We start from the raw sequence: 17,498 nt of genomic DNA on the forward strand, positions 1-17,498 counted from the left end.
CTCGCCAACGTGTGCGCGGTGGCTCGTAGCACGAGGAGAAACCTTTGCTTACAAGCGGTGGACGTGCAACAATTCATTTGGTGTCAGATTGCTAGAAGCACTGCTGTAGAACCATCGACTTCCGGAAGAGGCGAAGAGCCAAGCGCAAGGTCACCTACTAACCTTAGGGTAGGCGTAGTGGGAGTAACATAAGTAGGGGTACCTCCTTTTTTATTCTAGAAACAACCACACGCGAATATCAAGGTGTTGGTTATGTAGAACAAATTTCCTGTAGTCCGTGCTCAGCCCTCCTCTATATCTCTTCTCAGCCAGCCAGCGGACGCGCGGAGCACATCATCTGTTTGCTCACATGCGGCCCCACATGTCAGTGAAAACGCAAGAGGACCCACTGAACCTGCACATCTTTCACCTCGACGTGCTGGTGATGAAAAACAAATCCAATAAAGATCTTTGGTGGCCGCTTTTGGAGTTACTCAAGAGTAGAAAGATTCTATTTACAGTTTAACCCAAGATGCACATCTCGTGGCTTCAACTACCACTCTATTTTCTTGCAAGACACGACCTGGATGCTGGATGTCCCACGTGTCGGCAAAAGGAGGAAGAACCCGACCAAATCTTCGGTTGTGCTCTCGGATTAGACTAGTTGTGCTAACTTAAAAAATTTATTGTGTACTCCCTCGGTTCCAAAATACTTGACATCCATTTGTCCAAAAATGGATGTACCTATATACTAAAACATCTCTAGATACATATATACTTTGACAAATAGAAGGCATGTATTGTGCAACAGAGGGAGTAGAATGGATGCAAGTTTTCATATTGGGAAGGAGTACATCCATATATTGATAGAGCATTGGAGTTGGCCTTACAAGTGGGACCGCGGTTGAGGAAACCGACTATCGGCAAACCCCCACCTCGCCCGCCGCATGATGGCTGAGTTAGAGAAACGATGAGGTTAAAGAGATTGCTCTAGCATGGACTCCAAGAAATATGGTGTAAGATGGAAGTTGTGCTGGTGGCGTGTGTCGTACTCCTGGAAGTGAATGCTTGTTCTGGCCCATGCCACCCTACTACTCCTACTACTTACTATATAGTACTAGTATCGAGGATTCGAGGTGCTGGTTACGTACAATATGGCTATAGTAAAAACACTCGCACGACGCGCGAAGCATGTGAAGCTAGTACAAATAGTGTACTACTATTGTTGATTGGCATCATCCGATAACCTGTTGCAATGCACGTACAATTATGTATTCAGGAAATATTGTCTTGCCTCGTTGCACCACTCAGTCACAGAAGCAACTCGAAAACCATTCACAAATTTAGTAAGTTTATCACAGGCATATCATTTTATTACATACAACAGGTCATCAACCCACATTGACAATGAGGATACATTATAAATACTAAAGTTTTCACCACACAACAAATAACAAGCAATGAAATGAACTTCAACTCAACCATTCATTGGCGTTGGAAACACTTGCTTTGAACCACAAGTGATTCTCTGGGACAGGCCATCTATTGTCGATCTCGAGACCAATGCAGGACTGATCATCTAGGCTAAAGCGGACTACTATATCAGTACCAGGGTAGGGAACCAACCAAATGTCCAAGGTATAGACACAATTGCTTCTCATAAATGGTACTAGTAACGTTGTGTCAACAGCAGTTGGATCACCTTTCACCATCATCGGATAGTTTTGTCCAAGGAAGAGCGAGTTTTCTCCAAGACTATCAATTATGTACCAAGGAGAAGGTGTTGGCGCTAGCACACTAGTATCCATCCCGAATACCATGCAACGGGTGTTGGAATAGGTCCGGAGAGTGCGACCATGGGATACAACACGTGCTCCCTCAGTAGTAACATCATCAATGGGCTCTATACACACAAGAAGAGGTGATCCATCGGAATTAGTTGCCAGGCGCCACTGAGTATATACGTTCTGCTCATCCTCATGCTCGTGTTCATCACCATCGCCATCTCCCCCTTCGTTATAAAAATTTTCAAGTATACATGGTGGAATGTTCATAGGACCTTGGAAACACAAGAAGAAGGTTAATTAGTAAAGGGAAACTTGCTAACCCGCATGCATGTGGATGAAACAATTATACTTACGGTGGAAGACAAACGTACCAAAACTACGAGGATGCCATGCAAAAATAGTGCCATGAGCGGTGGAAGCAAACACAAGACCCTCGTATTGAATTGCATCACAGTACACATCCGTGTATAGAAACTGATTTTTGAGCAATATCCATCAAGTCGAACAACAAAGGATGGCAACAAGCTTGTCGAAGATAGCAACAACTTCATAGTTGTTGTAATTCCAAGAGCGGTTGGGAACTCGACAAATTGCTATCTTCTGTAGAAGACAATCACCATGATCGTATTTGAACGTGCGTACAATACCGGTGTGCTCAACCTCTGGGCAGTCTGCTGAGATTTTTGGAAGTGGAACCCGGTCACGAGTGTACACATTCACAAGTTCCCACTCGTAGTTGGACCCAATGTAAACAACCCAATCTCCATTTGCGCCTGCCCAAGCCTTGCCCTCAAGCGATGGCATCTTAATATCATATGTACTATTATCAAGCGGCATCAACTTGCATAGGGCGAGGCCTCCGTCGTCCCCACGCCAGTAGTCATCAGGGTCACGGCGAAGAAGATAGGGGAGATCAAACCGCTCCTTGACTCTTGGGTTCCTTGTAATGATGTTATTAGTTGAGTCGAGAATGGGCTTGAACGAACCTGCCATGCTAGTCGAGGTGATGATGTCGCACCGATCAATGAGTTCCTCCACCACGTCATCTTTCAAATCGGGGCAAGAATAACGGGGTCGTTTCCGGCCTGTTCCCTCCATGGAGAAGACGATCAAACAATGGCAGAAGAAAGGGTGAAGGGCTGAAGGAAAATGGAGGAGGGAGAGGAAGAGCATGCGACAACAGTTTCAAATCGAGAGGGAAAGGCGAAGAGTTGGTGGACGGTTGCCAGTTTGCCACGGTTCATGAAGAGGCGCCCCGGCCTACACGTCCGTTCGGAAATACTACTACTCGCCGTCGTCTCACTGATATGTTGGAACGGGACCATATGTCAACAAAACATGGTGTGTAATTTCTCATGTAAAATGCGATCTGTCTGCGTTGGCCCGAGGTGCCGCATTAGTTTTTTTTGAAAGTTTGCCCCATTAGTTATCGACCTTTATTTTTTTTAACATGCAATCTGAATGGATAGCTCCTGTGGTCATCACACGTGAGCGGATATAGTGATGGGTTATTCGGCCGAGCAACTTATTACTCTGGGAATATGGGAGTACCAGCGGATTTAAGGAATAGAGAAATGATGGTTGCTTCATCTGAGCAACTTACTGTGGTGAAGGTGGGGCTTTGCGATTTGACTGCTCATTAGTCATTACTACTGCGGCAAAACAACCTGGGTGAATCTTTCCCTGAAGTTGTGTTGTGCACTCAATATTGCTGCATGGCAGGTGGAGCCGGATCAAGGATGTCCAACATGTCGGTGAAACGAAGTTGAATTGTTTCTGGCATTGCTGTCAATCCTTCAGGATTTTTTTATATGTACGCATAATTTGATGAAATTGTACTGTGATGCTATGAAGGTTTCAACTTTGGTTCCCTCAGGAAAAAAAGTTTCAACTTAGGATTCATGTGTCTTGCCTTGAGATTATCTTGTTACAACATTCCATCAAATACAAATGAAACTACCATGGCTAATGCATCTCAATGGTTCGTAGATCAGCGCCAATATTCACATCACAACTGAAGACAAAGTTGTGAGAAGGTGTACAAATAAAGAAAAAAATATAATTGATCGATGATGTTCGTAGGCATGGCTCCATTTCCTTGGCACAGTGTTCATTGCTTGGTAGCTAGTTTCACCCAGCTCTGTAGCCAAAAAAGAGGTGTATGAAGGACACCACAATCCGATCATTTTGTGCAGCTCCACTAAAATCGAGCGGACCATCCCTGTTTGCAAAGATATCTAGCCAGTGTGATTACAATAATAGTGGAACTAGATGATGAAACATAACACACATAAATAGAAGCCGATCACCTCTATGATCTCTCTTTAGAACTTCTTGTTGGAGAAGATTAGGCACGAAGTTGGATGAGGAGGCTAGCAAAACCAACCTCCCTTTCCGCAGTCCCACAGAAATGTAAAAATGTTGCCAGTGTGACATTTTGGCGGAACTGCACAAAACACTCTTCAGAAAAGTGATTTGTGCAGTTCACCAAAAGGTCGCAATAGCAACGAGGTGAAAATGGATAGCCCTGTTTGCAAAAGGAGGTCGAAAGGAAACAATTACTACCCAATAACACGAGTTGAAGACACATACGCCGACAAAAAAGAAGCATGTTCCATGTAATAAGGGAAAGTTAGCACATGGTGGTTTATCAAAAATGGTTTGAGGACGAGATTGCAAGATGGAAAGTACGCCGGCCGAGATACGATTTAAGCAAACAACTAAAGAAGATCCACATGCAGCAACGTGGGAAGATGGGAAGTGGAGCAAGGCCGGAGGAAGCTGCACCTGAGGGTCGTCGGGATGTTACTAGGAGGGCGCTAGCGGCTGGGATCTGCCCATACTGCGGCAGCAAGCTAGTGGCGAAGGCCCTACCATGCCGGAGCTTGGTCAGATAGAACGGCGGGTACCGCAGATTGGGACGTGCTGCCTCAACGCCGTCGAACGAAGAGACAATGCATATCCTCCCTTTCCGCCGGCGGGCGGGATGTGGCCGGATCACTGACCAATGATGAGAGAGAGAGGCCACGATGGCCTTGTGTGAGATGGTGTGACGATAGACAAACCCATTTTTCCATTTTCCCCACGACAATCGTTTTATATTTTGTACGTGCCATTGAGGAATATATAAATTTATTTGATGCTAACGCGTCAAGTCGAACTTTGTTCCGTCTAGGTGTGGTACCCAACCCTCCTTCGAGTAAACAACCGCTACATGCGTCAAATTATCACGTGGGCTGCCTTTTCGTATAGAAACGAACTCCATCGTGTACCCGCGTGGGTGTGGTCGGGAATGAGAGGTGAGTACGTGCGTCCTGCGTGCACTTCTTCTTTAGGTGCAGGTACGTACGTGGGTGGGTGTGAGAGAGATGGTTTGTGCGAAACAGAGGCAATGTGTTGATGATATCTCAATCAGAAAAACGTAACATATGCAATGTGTGTGAAACGGAGTCATGGACGTGAGATATCGATAGAATTGAAAACAGGGATGAAGTGTGTGGTTGCACGATCGATAAAGAGTTCCATCAAATTTGTGTTTGCCCACGTCAAAGATACAGGGCGGCTGGCCTACTCGAATTTGAGAGGGCAGAGGTGCAGTTTTTCTCCGTGGCATGGATACCTACCTACAACGTTCGACTATCGGTGTGTGGAGGGGAGGGGGTAGAGACCGATCGACTAGTATATATGTGGGGAATGACAGAGACCTAGCTATGTATTGAGGGAGATCGATCGACATCCATGGATATGTGTAGCAGAGGAATAAGGTTGGGAAAAAGACAAAGGTAGAGCGTCAGAGGGTTGGTGGTGGAGTGGCGTCTCACAAATAGTGGGAGAGGCCTGCTAGACAAATGGAGGGTATGAGTGCAATATCAATAAGAGAGGGCGGGGGATGTCTGTCTGTCTATGCACGTGCGTGTGAGAGACGGGTCGGGAGGTATTCAAGGATGATGAGGGGAGAAGATATGGTTGTGGTAAGCATACGTAACTACATAGGAAGATCAACTGTCGTGTGTCCAAGAAAAGGAGAGACATAACTAGCGAGGTAAGTGTACCGGTGCTTGGTGAAAATGAATTATAGTCGACCTGGCTATATGTAGGGAGATCAGTTCATATACACGTCTGCATGTGTTAGAAGCAAATAAGGTCTGGAGAGGCAGACAGGGGGAGAGGGTGTGGCTAGGAGGTGGTGCGAGAGGCCTACAATGTCGAGGGGGGAGGAGTGTGCGAGTATGTGATCAATGAAAAGAGGGGCGGGAGTGTGCACCTGCGTGGAATCATAATGGACATATGGGGGCATGGACGGTGAGAAGAGAAGAGGGGAAGTATATATGTGTTTGTTGTAGGCACACTTGGCTAGAGAGGTATATCAACCGGTGTGTGCCGGAAAGGAGCCGGGGGCCTACACACACCGATGGTGGGCGATCTAAAGAGAAATAATGAACGTGCGCGATGGAGGGGACGCTAAGGGTGTGTGAGAGGGGGGCGAGCGTGTGCATGCATGATAGAAAGTTAGCGCTAGCTAGCTACAAATAGAAGAGGGTCGTGAAGGTGTAAAAGACGAACAACGATCATAATTCATTCTAAAAAAAGTGGATACGGATACTTGAAGAAGATATCATAATGTAAAACATTGATTATAATTTGGGCTAATGTGTGTCTTTTTCAACTCAGGTCTAAATACTTGTCATAATGTAGGGGGCGGGGCACTATACTTTGTGTGATAAACACGGTGTACGTATGGAACATGGTTTAGATTATGGATATATAGTTAGTACATCAAATGTACTATTAATTGGAATCAACATCAAGTGTATTCAAAAAATAGAATTCGAGTTCATGTAGTACACATAGTTCATATCTATCTCTATAGTAATCATGTGGTGTGTTATTAAGGTAATACACGAATGATGGTTGAAGTTGGCAACAATCATGATTGTAGATTCTTATTGAAATAGAGAAACGAATTCAAATTTAGTTCGAATTGCAGTGGTAGTATAGACATTTGGAATGCACTAAAATGTTGGTATGAGTAGGTTACATGCATTATACAACAAGCGAAAAAATTTAATCGGACATAACATGGATTCATACTCCCTCCTTCCATCTATATAGGGCGTAATGAGATTTTTAAGACCGCCTTTGACTATTGACAAGATTACTAGTACATGACATGCACAATGTGAAAATTATATCATTGAAAGAACCTTTCACAGACGAATTTAACGGTGTGCTTTGTGTAAGTTGCATGTCATATATAATTGCTCTAATATTTGGTCGAAGTTATCATCGAAAAACACATTAGGCCCTATATAGATGGAAGCAGGGAGTAGCTTTGAATAGCATTTGTATAGTAAAACGGGGAAAGACTCTCTTTTTGTGTGGTGTGAATAGTTTTACTTTTTTCATTTTCTTTTTGCTTGAGGGAAGTGCAAATTGATTTGGTGTGTACAAGTACAATATTACTACACGTTAGGCTTGTCCCTAAAATTCAACCTGCGTCTTGTTATATCCCGAAAATTCAGATATCGTTCTCCCAAAACTGGCGCCTTCACAACTCGTGCCTTGTTATCCCAAAATTACAACGCGCGCGTCCAGCTGCCAAATCCCGACACGTGAAATCCCCCTTCTAACCCTGAGCCGAAAGGGCCGCTAGTTCAAATCGGTGGGGGGGTACTTTTGTAACACACCCTACATTTTGGACAAGCGCGTCCCTAAGTCATGCTTCACCCCCTCCCATCGCCCCCTTTTCGCCATTTGAAATCCCAGGCCGCCATAACCTCTCTGCTCTAGCCGCGAAACCCCACCCTCCTCCGTCCGCCACGTCACTGCTGCCTAGCCAGAGCCTCTTCCCTGAAGACGTCGTCCACCGCAACAGCTCGACGTCCCACGTCCACCTCCCCGGATGAGGATCCGTCATCCATCTCGTCGTCCCGCCGGTTTAGCCACACCATCCTCCTCATTCAAGGAGCTACACTGACGATCGCCTCGTCTGTCGTGGCTGCTCCATCCCAACAGTGTCGCCTTAACCTGCTCCACCGAAACCGCAGCATCCTCACCAACTCCTCGGACGAATCCGAGGCCTACTCGGCGCCACCAAAGAGGTTGTACACTCATCGCATTGCACCTTCTCCTTAACTCGACCTCCCGGCGTCGACGGTGCTCCATCCCGCACCCCCATGGAGCGGCTACCTTGAAGCCGGCGCCATGGGCGACATCTCCATGGCGGCTCTCCCCTAGTGCAAGGCCCCTTCGGCGGCGGCGACCATACCAGCCGGATTTGCTGCTGCTGCTCCGGCTCTCGCTCGCTCGCTTGCGCTGCTGCTGCTGCTCCGACTCTCGGTCGATCGCTCGCTCGCCCAGCTATTGCTGCTGCTCTCCCCCTCGCTCGTTCTACTGCTCTGCTCTGATTAAGCCACACTTTAGTCGACTAAATCAACTTTTGGGTCAGTCGATTTTCAGGGGTTGGGGGAGCTCACCGGAGTTAAGGAAGAACCACCCGCAGCGGGGATGGGGGCTCGCCGGAGAGGTACCCCACTATCTATCTTAGGGTTCAGGGTGGGGGTGGGGGTCCTAGAGGGCTGGCCGGGGTGGTGGTGGCGAGTTGTTTTGGGGCGACGAGGCTGCACTGGGGCCGGCGGTTTGGCTAGTGGCGGCTGGCGGCTCAAGGGGTGCAGGTTGAAGATGAACTGCATGCCCTCCCTAAACTACATGTCAAGTGCCTCTCTGCTACCATTGCGTTCAGTTTCGACAGTAGCATCCAGATTCCAAAGTAAATTTCAGTTTCGATAGTTAAGTTCAGAGTCAACTGTTTTCACCTCATCTGTTGTAGTCAGGTGGTTTTTGGTGATGTTAATTTTACATCCATTTTACATCATCTATTGGAGATGCTATTAGAATCCCACTTGAGATTGACGATGTCTGTCTTGTGCTGCTTCAACCTTGACGTCTTACGGCTCACCGGAGCTGCTCCAATGACAGAACAATCCATCACAACAGAGCAGTGCCATGGACACCGTCTACAGATTCCTCAGATCTTCCTCCACACCTCCGACAGCCACCTCTGCCTCAAATGCTTCAGCGACCAACCCAATGATGCTGAGGTCAACACGGCTACCGCAAATAGGTTGTACACTTGTTGCATCACTTATTACTATGCATTCACGTCGATCCATTAGGGTTATTCTGGTTCAACGGAAAAACATAGCAATAGGGAATTTTCCAATGGCACTCTACTATTCAATTATTCATGCATTTTGTTGAAAGGAATGAAGCAAAACATCCACCTGGACCTACTTTTCAAAATCCTATGCATGAAAACAAGACCAAGTGCATTAGTGCCAGAATAACATTCTAACTGTACACGCTTTCATATGGTTTCACTTTATTTTGGCCATGTTTCTTTGCATTCCTCTGCTCTTCCAATTCCTGTAAACCAAACACCCAAGTTGACAGAAATCCTGTGTTTACAAATGCTCTGTTTACCATGTGCATTTTCCTATCCATTTTCGGTGTTTTTCCTATCCCTGCATTTTAAGAATCATGCAAGCCAAATGAGCCCTTACATAATTACTTCAGTTGCAGGTACGTGTCGAAGGGAACTTTGTGTGGTTTCTCCTGCTCCTGCCGTGACGCCGTCCACCTCACCTGAGCTGCTCCATCGATAGAAGCATCCACCAAACCAGACATCATGACTCCTGACCATCTTTCGCCGTCTCAGATCTCCTTCCCTGCCGCCGGCACCCACCGCAACGGCATCACCATCATCGACTCAGCAGATGAACCTGAGGAGTACACGGGTCCACAAGAGAGGTCTCACTCTTTTGTTTCTGCTTATGTTATGCATTGCTTAAACTTACATGCTACTTTATCGTCCTGTTCAGCTCTTGGACTCCCAAGTCAGGTCCAAATTAATGTTCAAACTTGAGTTCTAAATTAGTTGTGGGGCACATATCGAGGCAGCAATGAATAGTATGTCTGTCTAATATATGGTTCATCTAGGGTATGCATATGTTGTTCATCTTGGGTGGGAAACAAATAGTAAAGCAATCATCATCTGTCTTTTTATTAATTTAAAGCAATCATCCGCCTGCTATCATTATTTTTGGATCCATCCACTGGTTGTTACCATCACTCTAAATTTCTGCATGCTCTCCTTACATAATCTCACCATATTTTTTTCATATGCATGTCAGATATTGTACACAGTCATGCTGAACATGTAGAAAAAAAGAGAACAGTTTTGCGCGGCAATACAATGTCATGCAGACATGGCTCCATGGTGGGTTCAATGGAAAACCCTCCCCACCCCTCTCCAGATTGTAATCCAGAGGAAGATATCTGTTCTGAGGCGGATTCAGACGCCGCTGACCACTCCTATTTACCCCCCAAGGTGGCTCTACCTTGGCATGATGATGTTAGTCATATCATGCATATGTTGCCTTGCAGTGCCTACTTTTGACATCATATATGTCATCTGCTTAGTTTAGACATGTTTTGTAATGCCACCTATTTAGTTTCTATATCATATGTGGGAATTATGATGTCTCATGTCTTTTAGCCAGCCATAATATATGTGAAATGTGCAATGCCATCCTGTTTAACCAGGCATCATATATTTGAATGATATCTTGCCCATCCTTTTCTTCATTACATTTCCATTTGTCGACAATGTTTGTACATTAAACTACTCTTCCTGTGAATCAGCCATTTGGGTGGGAGATGGAAAAATCTGGAGTGAAAACAAGGCCTTCAATGCAGATAGTGCTACCTGTCGAAGCAGATCTCTTGTTGGGTCCCAATAGCTCCTCAGATATGGATTCAGAGACAGATGACCAGTCCTATTCCCCCACTGAGGTGTATGCTCTAACTTGGCACGGTTATACTGCTCATATCATGCATACGGTGTCTTGCATTGCATAGTTTAGACATCATATACACAATATTCAACACCATGTTCTTAGTTTAGACATCATATCGAATGCCCTCTGTTTAGCATATAAATCACATATATGAATTAAATGATGTGATCCTGATTACTTAGATAACATGTAGGTGAATTATGTCATGCGATCCTGTTTAGTTATTCATCATATCTTTGAATTATGTTATGCTATGCTATCCAGTTTAGATAGACATCATATATGTGAAATTATGTCATGCTATCCGTTTTAGTTAAACAATATACATGTCAACTATTTCATGCCCTCTTTTTTCCACACTATCTATTGCATCTGTCTCTCATACAATGTCTGTACATTCAACTATGTTTCCTGTTTATCAGCCATTTGAATTGGAGCGGGTGATGCCAGTATCTAGCGGACTAAAAACACGGTCTTCAAATAAAACAGTGCTACCTCTTGGTGGAGATAGCACCCCGGTTGTACATGCACAAGAACCAGCCCTACCACACATAACCCAAACTCTCGCAGATTGTACCCCTACTGCGATGGACAGAGAACCAGCTTCACCCAATCTAATCCCAACCCTAGCTGATAGTAACCCAGTTCCTGTTGACACAGAACCATCTCCACCACAGAGCTCCCAAAAAAGAGCAATTAGTAAGGCAGCTCCAGTGCCCAAAGGGCCAGTACTATCATGGCGAACCCCAACTCCACCAGTTAGTACGCCTATTCCTGTGGAGGAAGCACAACCAGCTAGTCGTAGTTTAGCATCTATCGCATTTGATGTTGTTAAATCGTATGTGCGTATCTTCCCATCTTGGAAATATTATACTAAAGATGAAGGAAAATGCCAGTTGTAGGTGTTTGTCTAGGAGTTATGTGTAAGTAATGTTATTCATGGCAATTACTTTGCTTCGTCCCATACATCCTACCTCCATGATGGTTATAATACAACAAATTTTCCCATTTTTCTCTATAGAGAAGGACCAATTTGGAAACTCGGGATGAGGTAACATGTGCTAATACCTTTGCTATCTTCAAGAATGCTTGGTGGCAGTATCGGAATTACCTGAAGAAAACGTACTTCACCGGCAAAGAAACTCATCAAATTCCCTTACATTCTCCTGAGACACATTTACTGGACGATGACTGGGAACGCCTTGTTCTGTACTGGTCCCGAACCAAGAATGTGGTAAGGTCTATGAGCTCATTTTCTATTTTTAAGTATTATACTCTTGTGTCTTACTGTACTCTGTTCATGTAGAACAAGTTCCTAAACCTGAAGAACAACTATTCTAATTTAAGATTCCATTGCTATCATAGTTCAAAAAAGCGCTAGGCGTTAATTGTGTGTTTTGCCACCGCCTTGTGCTTTACTGAAAACAGCGCATGCTTATGCACGGTTATGCACAGATTAAGCGCAGTTATGCGCAATGCGTTTTGCCAACGCCTAGAGCCTAAGCACGCCTTTTTTTAACTATGATTGCTTTGCTCTTGTATCACTGTATTTACTCGTACAAACTTATTTTTAAATTGAAGGATCCAATCGAAACTCCAATGGCACAGCAGGTATGTTCATGCATGTTTCTTTAACAGGTTTGCTCTTATCAATAGCTCTTTTGATTTCAATTTCAATTGTGTATACAGTTGACTTTCATATCATGCACATTACTAGCATCACAATAGAGCCAATAGTGTTGTTGTACATGTAGACCCGTGGTACCCATCTGAAATCTTGTTGTGCCGTGTAGTTTCCCATGCTTTGTATTCTTTCACTGCTACTTTGTCTTGAACTAATATGATTTGAACCGTGTCTCTATTTTGATTTGGCAAGACAATGTAGTGACCATAGGACATAGATATATGTTTGTTTGATGCTTTTATTACGTACTAGTACTTGGCAATGGAAGACTTGGTAGTTTAATCCTGTCCACCTTACTAATGAACTGGTTCACCGAAATGAGTTTCATATACTAGTACATGCTAAACTTGTTATGTGTCTGCTTGTTTCTTCTTTTAGAATGCTGAAAGAATATTGGGGAAGAGTGCCTTATTAAGCAATGGTAAAGGAAGTAATGCAGATAAGGTTCAGGATAGTGACACATCCTTGTTAGTCTCCAACAAAGATGATAAAACAGCTAAGGAAGACTATCTTGAAGACAGCGAGACAACCCCAAAGTCCTGTCTTGGTTTAGTGTTTGAGTTACTGGCCACTACCGCTTGCACAAGCTATTGAAACTCACTGTATGAATCAGTTCGGTTTCTTGAGTCTCAACTACAAGCTGAAAGACATCGATCAGATGTGCTGCGACAAGAACCGGAAGGACTGCGGAAGTCCCTGGAGCATTCAGATGCATACTTTCTGGTGCAACAGCAAGCGTTGGAGGATTTTAGTGCCAAACAGGACAAAGCTAATAAGCTTGCTAAGCTTATTGCCAGCATGGTGGATACCCAGGATAACATTTCTTGAGCTCTTCTGAAGTTGTTTCAGTTATGCTCTTGTTTTGCTGCCGCGTTTATTTGCACTGGTGGCCAATTTTGACGGCCAGTGTATGTAATATGCTGCTTTGTTCCCTATATTTGCACTGGTGGCGAACTTTGATGCCCAGTGGATGTAATATGTGTAATAGCAGTAATAGGCTAGCGTTAATTGCTTGCTTATTTATTTCCTTATTGTCTTGTTTAGTTGTTTGCTTGTAGTCATTGTAGTTCTTTTTTTGTGTTTTTCTAGTGGCCACATAGCCTATTTTTGGTAACTAGGCCAAAATAGTCATGGCAACACACAGACTGTTGTAACCATGGGCCTCCTGCAGGCCGTAGGATCCATGGGCCTTCTTCCGGCCGTAGGATCCATTGGCCTTCTATACGGGTCTTAGGATTCATGGGCCTTCTACGGGCCGTAGGGTCCATGGGCCTTCTACGGGTCATACTATCCATGGGCCTCATATGGGCCGTAGGGTCCATGGGCCTTCTACGGGGCGTATCATCATTTCGCCAATCATGGGCCGTACTATTCATGGACCATAACGGGCCGTTAATAGATCGTATTTGATAACTCTATGAAAACAGCCCAACAGGTTTTTTTGACATGAAAACGGCCCAACGTATTAACGGTCCGCAAATGGGCCGACTGTAATGACAGGCTGAATTTGGCCCACAAGCAGAAAATGACAGTAACGGGGCGTATGTAACCGAATGTTGCAAATGAGCCCAAGAATCAATGGGCCCTGAGAAGGCCGAAAGATAACTTGGGCTGGAAATGGCCCAATAGAATAACGGGCCGTTAATGGGTATAAAGTGATACACTGTTCATTATGGGCCAGTTTCACCACGGGTCGTTAATGGGCCAAGAGTTACAAAGGGCCTCATATGGGCCGAAAGAAGTCATGGGCCACACATGGGCCGGAAGTTAAAACGGGCTGGAATCATATTGGACGGCCTAGATGACGCTACTGGGCCTCATTCGGATACGGCGTAACGGGCCCTGGGTTAGTGGGCTGTAAATGGGCTATATGCGAACATGCCATTAATAGGCTTTCCGTGGGCCGGCTCGCCACCTTTTGACCCAGTCAAACGGGCCGGCCTTTTCACAAGAATGGGCCTCTGTTGGGCCGTGCCACATGTCACCGTATCATAGGCGCCTTCGGTCCAATGAGAGGATCACATTTGTCCCAACGGTGAGCCGACACGTGTTTCCTCCAGCCAATGATGATTTTACACGTGCAAAATCCCCATTGGTCGGGGCTATTAACGGGTTATCGGATCCAAAACCCGACCCAATAGCTTAACAGTGTTCCGTCACGGTGGATGCCCCGTGTCGGTCACCCTTGACGAAAGCACTTCTGTGACGCGTGATTTATCGTCATGGAAGTGGACACTTCCATGATGATAATTTTGGTAATGTCATGGAACACTTCTACGACAGCACAGGTATGACTATCTTGATTCTGTCATAAAATCGTCATGGATGTACATGCATGAAAAAGACGCGACCTACTGTGACAAACATGTATCATCACGGAAGTGTATTTTTTTTGTAGTGCCTATTATTCTTGGTAGACCTTTCCTTAGAACGATTGGCGCAATTATTGATATGAAGGAAGGGAATATTAGATTACAATTTCCATTAAGGAAAGGCATGGAGCACTTTCCAAGAAAGAAAATAAAATTACCTTATGAATCTATCATGCGAGCTACTTATGAATTGAGTGCCAAAGATGGCACTACTTAGATCTATCTTCGCTTTTATGCCTAGCTACGGGCGTTAAACGATAGCGCTAGTTGGGAGGCAACACAATTTTATTTGTGTTTTTTGCTTTTGTTTCTGTTTAGTAATAAATTTTGCATCTACCTTCTGTTTAGATGTGTTTTAATGTTTTAATTAGTGTTTGTGCCAAGTAGAACATATAGGATAACCTATGGTAATAGTTAATTTAATTCTGCTGAAAAACAGAAACTTTGCACGCACAAAATTAGTTTTGTTAAATCACAGAAACGTTCTTTTGCGTTGATTATTTTTGTTGTACATCAATAGAAAAATTTCCCAGGACTTCCTATTTTCGTAGAATTTTTAGAGTTCCAGAAGTTTTCGACGGTTACAGATTGCTACAGACTGTTCTGTTTTTGATAGATTCTATTTTTGTGTGTTTTTTGCTTATTTTGATGCATCTATGGCTAGTATTAAGTGGTATGAACCATAGAGAACTTGAAATACAGTAGGTTTAACACCAATATAAATAAAGAATGAGTTCATTACAGTACCTTATGTGGTGGTTTTGTTGTCTTTCACTAACGGAGCTTATGAGATTTCCTGTTGAGTTTTGTGTTGTGAAGTTTTCAAGTTTTCGGTAAAGATTTGATGGACTATGGCATAAGGAGTGGCAAAAGCCTAAGCTTGGGGATGACCATGGCACCCCAAGATATTCAAGAATAGCAAAAAGCCTAATCTTGGGGATGCCCCTGGAAGGCATCCCCTCTTTCGTCTTCGTTCATTGGTAACTTTACTTGGAGCTATATTTTTATTCGCCACACGATATGTGTTTTGCTTGGAGCGTCTTGTATGATATTAGTATTTGATTTTTAGTTTACCACAATCATCCTTGTTGTACACACCTTTTGGGAGAAGCCTACTTGATTGAAATTTATTAGAATACTCTATGTGCTTCACTTAAATCTTTTGAGCTAGATAGTTTTTGCTCTAGTGCTTCACTTATATCTTTTAGAGAACAGCGGTGGCTTAATTTTGTAGAAATTGCTAGTCTCTCATGCTTCACTTTTATTATTTTGAGAGTCTTTTAGAACAGTATGGTATTTGCTATGGTTATAAAATTGGTCCTAGAATGGTAGGCATCCAAGTTGGGTATAATAAAAACTATCATAGGAAGTGAATTGGATGCTATGATCAATTTGATACTTGATAATTGTTTTGAGATATGGAGGTAGTGATATTAAAGTCATGCTAGTTGGGTGATTATGAATTTAAAGAATGCTTGTGTTGAAGTTAGCAAGTCCCATAGCATGCACATATGGTTAAAGTTGTGTAACAAATTTGAAACATGAAGTGTACTTGGATTGTGCATCCTTATGAGTGGCGGTCGGGGACAAGCGATGGTCTTTTCCTACCAATCTATCCCTCTAGGAGCATGCGCATAGTGCTTGGTTTTTGATGACTTCTAAATTTTTTCAATAAGTGTTCTTTTGACTAATGTTGAGTCCATGGATTATACGCACTTTTACCTTTCCACCATTGCTAGCCTCTTCGGTACTATGCATTGCCCTTTCTCACCTTGAGAGTTGGTGCAAACTTCGCCGGTGCATCCAAACCCCATGATATGATACGCTCTATCACACATAAACCTCCTTATATCTTCCTCAAAACAGCCACCATACCTACCTATTATGGCATTTCCATAGCAATTCCGAGATATATTGCCGTGCAACTTTCCACCGTTCCGTTCATTATCATGACACGCATTACTTTTGTCATATTGCCATTGCATGATCATGTAGTTGACATCGTATTTGTGGCAAAGCCACCATGCATAAATTTTCATACATGTCACTCTTGATTCATTGCACCATCCCGGTACACCGCCGAAGGCATTCATATAGAGTCATATCTTGTTCTAGTTTTGAGTTGTAATTCATACGTTGTAATCAATAAAAGTGTGATGATCATCATTATTAGAGCATTGCCCAAAAACAAAAAGAAAAAGGCCAAAAATAAAAAAAAGAAAGGCCAAAGAAAAAAAGGAAAAAAAATAAAAAAATAAAAAAAATAAAAAGGGGCAATGTTACTATCTCTTTTCCACACTTGTGCTTCAAAGTAGCACCATGTTCTTCATATATCGAGTCTTGTATATTGTGCTTCAAAGTAGCACCATGTTCTTCATATAGCGAGTCTCATATGTTGTCACTTTCATATACTAGTGGGAATTTTTCATTATAGAACTTGGCTTGTATATTCCTACGATGGGCTTCCTCAAATGCCCTAGGTCTTCGTGAGCAAGCAAGTTGGATGCACACCCACTAGTTTTGTTTTGTTGAGCTTTCATTCATTTATAGCTCTAGTGCATCTGTTGCATGGCAATCCCTACTCCTCATGTTGACATCAATTGATGGGCATCTCCATAGCCCGTTGATTATCCTCGTCAATGTGAGAATTTCTCCTTTTTGTCTTCTCCACACAATCCCCATCATCATATTCTATTCCACCCATAGTGCTATATCCATGGCTCACGCTCATGTATTGCACGAAAGTTGAAAAAGTTTGAGATTATTTAAGTATGAAACAATTGCTTGGCTTGTCATCGAGGGTGTAGAATTTGGGAAC

Source organism: Triticum dicoccoides, chromosome 6B, assembly GCF_002162155.2.
Source record: "Triticum dicoccoides isolate Atlit2015 ecotype Zavitan chromosome 6B, WEW_v2.0, whole genome shotgun sequence".
In the NCBI taxonomy this organism is placed as follows: Eukaryota; Viridiplantae; Streptophyta; class Magnoliopsida; order Poales; family Poaceae; genus Triticum; species Triticum dicoccoides.